The following is a 6,056-nucleotide window of genomic DNA, read 5'->3' as shown; positions in this document are numbered from 1 at the left end:
TAAAACTTCTGAATTCTCCACTGGTAACATGCAGGTATTGAGCCTGCCACAAGTCTGAATCACACCACAGCAGCTGGGCAAGGTAAAGTCGAGTAATTAACTGTGGGATAAAATTCTAGTATCCCAATCATATGAAAATACCGGGTCATTGTAAAAGCCTATGAGAAGGAAACCTTCCAACTCACTAATGTGAAGGAGCTCTGATGTGGTCTAGCAGGGAGAAATGATGAACACTGGCCTTCTACACCCCATGAATAGAGCAAAAAAAGAAAACCACCAGCCAGAAGGAGCCAGGAGATAGAAAGGGCATGAAGGGAATCGAAGGATTCAAACTCATTCTGCCCCTCAAAGAATCTGACACAATGTGCTCACTCTTCTAAACGTAATGACCAGGAAAGGGAAGCTGAGACAGATCAGTAATGGTCTCGTGGAAAGGCAGTGTAGGCTCGAGGGGCAATAAGGCATAACCCCAATCTTCCTCATTTTCTCACACTTTTACAATAAAGGGAAGTTTCATAATACTGTAAGCAGACAAGACTCTGTTTAGACTACATAGGTGCAGGCGGGTCCCTCTAATTCCGGACAGTTCTTAGCAACTTAAAACTACTACTGCCCAAAAGCATTACAGGCAGATCAAGCAGAACGTTACCAAAGGATTATGTTATGAGATTACTAAATTAGCCTTCTATCCCGAGAAATGGCACGATTCAGAGGGTTATGAGAGTAACTGGGAGGGTATGGAGAGAGAAATTTAGAAACATAAAAGAAAGCAGGTGCTGCCATTCAATAACCGGGGCCGATCCCTCGCACTCCCCATGCCCCTCAATGTCTTCTGTGTCTAGAAATCTATCCAACTTTTTCTACATCTTCAGTGAGTTGGCCTCCACAACCTTCTACGGTAGAAAATCTCACAGGTTCACTACCCTCTGAACAAAAGAATTTCTCCTCATCTCAGTCTTGAGTGTTTTACCCCTTATTCCAAGACTGTGAAGCCCTCGTTCCAGACCCTACAGGTAGGGAAAGCATCCTCCCTGCCTCCAGCCCTATCTGACTTCGGTACATTTCAATGACATTTCTTCTCATTATTCTATTCCTGAATTCACCAGAATTGCAGAGAGGTTGGGTTGACTTAAACGACAGCCTGCCACTTCAGAAATCAGTCTGATGAATTTTTGTTGGGCTTTCTCTATGGAAATTACGTTCTTTCTTAGGCAAGGAGATCGAAACTACACCTAATACTCCAGCTCCGTCTCACCAAGGCAGTAAGTCATCCGTACTCCTGTAATGAAGGCCAACATACCACTTGCCTTCTGAACAGTTTGCTGTTCCTGGATTTTTTCCCTCCCAGGGACTGGTGTACAAGGACACCAGATCTCTCCTGCACCAACATTCCTCAATATTTCTACTGGGAATGGCCACCTTCTCTGATTCTCAGATAGGGGGTGGCAGGGGGTCCCTCTCCCTCTGACCCTCCAGGTGGTGGAGGGGTCGGGTGGGATGAAGAGGGGAGACTCCATGTCCCTTCCACATTGGGCAGGCCGGCTCCGTGTCCGAGTCACCAGATTGGAGTTTGAGCTCAGTTTACCCCTAATATTAGGGATCCGACTCCTTTTCTCTCTGATTTCGGATTGGGGGCAGGCCCCTCTCCCTCAGATCAAGGACTGACCAGCTCAGCCTCCTATTCCCAGATCTGGTGAGGCTCCCTCTCCTGATCCCTACACTGGATGCAGAATCCTTTCCCTTCTGATCCCTACACTGGAGGCAGGCTCCCTCTCCCTCTGATCCCAGGCTGGGTGAGGGGGAGAGGCAGGCTCCCTCTCTGACCCCACAGATTAGGGAGGGAAGGGGCAGCTTCATCTCCCTCTGACCCCCAGGTTGAGAGGGAGAGGAGCTCCTTCTGACCCCCAGGTTGGGGAAGGGGAGGGGGGTTAGGGAAGGGGGAGGAGGTGGGGGGAGGGAAAGAGGGAGGTGGAGGGAGGGGGAGATAGGAGGGTGGGAAGGTGGGGGGAGATACAGGGAGGGGGAGATGGGGGAGAGGATGAGATGGGGAAATGGGGGAGAGGGAGATGAGATGGGGAAATGGGAGGGCGAGATGGGGGAAATGGGGGAGGGGGAGAAAGGAAGAAGGGGGAGATGAGGGAGGGGGAGATGGGGGAGGGGAGATGGGGGAGGGGACAGGGGGAAGATGAGGGAAGGGAGATGGGGGGAGATGGGGGAGGGGGAGATGGGGGAGGGGACAGGGGGAAGATGAGGGAAGGGAGATGGGGGGGAGATGGGGGAGGGGGAGATGGGGGAGGGGGAGATGGGGAGGGGACAGGGGGAAGATGAGGGAAGGGAGATGGGGGGAGATGGGGGAGGGGGAGATGGGGGAGGGGGAGATGGGGAGGGGACAGGGGGAAGATGAGGGAAGGGAGATGGGGGGAGATGGGGGAGGGGGAGATGGGGAGGGGACAGGGGGAAGATGAGGGAAGGGAGATGGGGGGAGATGGGGGAGGGGAGATGGGGGAGGGGACAGGGGGAAGATGAGGGAAGGGAGATGGGGGGGAGATGGGGGAGGGGGAGATGGGGGAGGGGGAGATGGGGAGGGGACAGGGGGGAGATGGGGAGGGGACAGGGGGAAGATGAGGGAAGGGAGATGGGGGGAGATGGGGGAGGGGGAGATGGGGAGGGGGAGATGGGGAGGGGGAGATGGGGAGGGGGAGATGGGGAGGGGACAGGGGGAAGATGAGGGAAGGGAGATGGGGGGGGGGAGGGCTCCCTCTCTCCCCCTCCCGACCCCAAGGTTGGAGGCCGGCCCCACGCTCTATAATCCTCAGACTGACTCCCAGTCGAGGCGGGGGCTTCCTCCCGCCTCGCTCCCTCCCTCCCCTCCGAGGCCGCCACCTGCCTCTGTCTGTTGGTACTGGGGCCGAAGCGGACTCTCTCCCTCCTCACACTCCCGCCGCCATACCGCAGCGCCAGGCCTGCGAGATCTGAGCGGCCTCGCGAGAACACGCCTTGGCAACCGCTCCGGGCTTCCGCCAATCAGCGCTTCACATCTCCAGCCCGCCCGGCGTCGGTGCTGCAGGTGAAATCTACCCAGCAACAGAGGGGGACAGGTGAAATCTACCCAGCAACAGAGGGAACAGGTAAAATCTACCCAGCAACAGAGGGGGACAGGTGAAATCTACCCAGCAACAGAGGGGGACAGGTGAAATCTACCCAGCAACAGAGGGGGACAGGTAAAATCTACCCAGCAACAGAGGGGGACAGGTGAAATCTACCCAGCAACAGAGGGGGACAGGTGAAATCTACCCAGCAATAGACAGGTGAAATCTACCCAGCAACAGAGGGAACAGGTAAAATCTACCCAGCAATAGACAGGTGAAATCTACCCAGCAACAGAGGGGGACAGGTGAAATCTACCTGGCAACAGAGGGGGACAGGTGAAATCTACCCAGCAATAGACAGGTGAAATCTACCCAGCAACAGAGGGGACAGGTGAAATCTACCCAGCAATAGACAGGTGAAATCTACCCGGCAACAGAGGGGGACAGGTGAAATCTACCCAGCAATAGACAGGTGAAATCTACCCAGCAACAGAGGGGGACAGGTGAAATCTACCCAGCAACAGAGGGAACAGGTAAAATCTACCCAGCAACAGAGGGGGACAGGTGAAATCTACCCAACAACAGAGGGGGACAGGTGAAATCTACCTAGCAATAGACAGGTGAAATCTACCTGGCAACAGGGAGGGACAGGTGAAATTTACTGAGCAACAGAGGGGGACAGGTGAAATCTACCCAGCAACAGAGGGGGACAGGTGAAATCTACCTAGTAATAGACAGGTGAAATCTACCTGGCAACAGGGAGGGACAGGTGAAATCTACCGAGCAACAGAGGGGGACAGGTGAAATCTTACATAATGCCCATAAAATGTTGGGGAAGGAATCAGCGAATGGTGTTTATAAGAGTTGTACAGTATGGAAACATGCCCACCGTGTCCCTGCTGGCCATGGAAAACCCATCTAATCCCATTTACCAGTAATTGGTTCACTGCCTCCTATGCCTTGGTGATACAAGGGCTCCTCTAGATGTTTCTTAAATGTGCATCTCTGCCTCCACCACCCCCTCAGTGTGTTCCAAACTCCAACCGCCCTCTGGATGAAAAAGCTCTTCCTCAAATCCCCTCTGAAGCTCGTACCTCTTATCTCTTGTCGTGGGTACCCCTGATAAAGGGAAAAAATTATTTCTCTCCTACCTGTGCTGCTCATAATTTTTTATACCTCAGTCAGGTCCCCCCTCCAAAGGAAATGAACCCAGCCTGTCCAACCTCTCCTCTACCCCAGGCAATATTCTGGTGGATCTCCTCTGCACTGTCCCTCCTTCCTTTAGGTTGGTAAGCAGAACTCCCACAGTACTCCAACTGTGTTCTAGCTATAGTTGTACCTTAACCTCCTTGCTCATGTTCTGAGCTCTGGCTAATGAAGGGAAATATCCCCAATTATTTCTTTGCCAACTTATCACCCTTCCTGCCACCCTCAGTGATTCTTGGACATGCACACTAATGTCCCTCAGTTCTTCCTGGGGTCCTACCATTCATTGTGTATATTCTGGCATTATTTGTTCTCCAAAAACACATAAGCTCACATTTTTCAAGGTTAAATCCCACCAGCCACTTCTCTGCCCATCTTGCCAACTGATTTATACTAGGGTTAAGTATGACTTGCTACTACTTCAGTTCTTGGATTCTGAGGTAAATGAGGCCATTGTGAGTCCCATAGACTCTGCCATATGGGACAGGAGTGTTTGATGGAGGTTGATCCACTCCTTCCACCATTTATGTTAGGCTTCTCCAAGCTCCATATGAATATCTTCAAGGTTCTCAATGTCAACTGGAATGCTCCCTCTCCACACTGAGTAAGAGTGGTCCAGGATCCATGGGTATGTTCAACGAGGCTTTGATTACATCCTTGAGTTGCTTCATCTTTGCACGCAGCAATCTCTCACCATGACAGAGCTCAGAACAGTACATCTGGTGTCAGACATGTGGAGTGGCCTCCTGTTCTGAGCCAACTGAATGTCATTGGGAACTCAGTACTAGAGATGTTATATATCACTGCACATTTAATTATTGTGTTATATAGCAACATTAATATGGCAAAGAGGTCGCAAAGTTCTCCACAGCTGGCACTAAAAGGGATCAGCCAGTAGAATAGAAGAATGAATAGTCAAAGTTGTTAAAGATATTATATTAGGAATAACTAAACAGAGTTTGTCTCCTGTCTTAGGCGGTAGGAAATGATCACATAGTCATTATTGCAAAACAGAGCAGTTCTCCCTGGAATGTTGATCCCATAATTGTTCCCCAACCAATGTAACTCTGATGTTTTGCTGTCCTCGTACATAGAACATAGAGCAGTACAGCACAGAAACAGGCCCTTCAACCCACGAAGTCTGTGCTGACCATGATGCCAATTTAAACTAATCCCATCTGCCTGCACATGGTCTATATCCCTCCATCGCCTGCCCGTTCATGTGTTGGTGCTATTGTATCTGCTTGCACCACCTCCCCTGGCAGCACTGAAAGAAGACTTGCCTCATAAATCTCCTTTAAAGCTTCCCCTCTCTCTCTGTAAAAGCTAAGCCCTCTAGTGTTTGACATTTCCACCCCGGCAGAAAGAATCTATCTACCCTAACTTTGCTTCTCATAATATATCTTAAGTATAAAACTGCTGGATTGGTTGCTCCGGCGGGCATGAGAAAGGTGCAAAATAGAGGGAGAACTTTATTTCTTAGGTCCTTCAAGCTTTTAGCAGACACTTTTGAAGCACAAATGCTCCTGGAATCCAATTTGCAAGCAGAAAAATCCCACCAGCTTTATAAAGAAGTGATACCGAGCCCTGCTTGTTGTTCGGACAAATTATTAGCTCCAACTCCAAATGCAAGTTTTGTGTGCTTTTTTCGTAAACAATTAGTTTGAAAGGAACAAAAGATTTTGAAACAAAATACACCCTTCTGTGTTGTACGCCCAGGTTATGAGCACAGGACGAAGTCCACAAACTTTTCCCGCCAAT

This window comes from Pristis pectinata, chromosome 37 (genome assembly GCF_009764475.1).
Source record: "Pristis pectinata isolate sPriPec2 chromosome 37, sPriPec2.1.pri, whole genome shotgun sequence".
NCBI lineage: Eukaryota > Metazoa > Chordata > Chondrichthyes > Rhinopristiformes > Pristidae > Pristis > Pristis pectinata.
Note: the sequence above shows the minus strand (reverse complement) of the source record.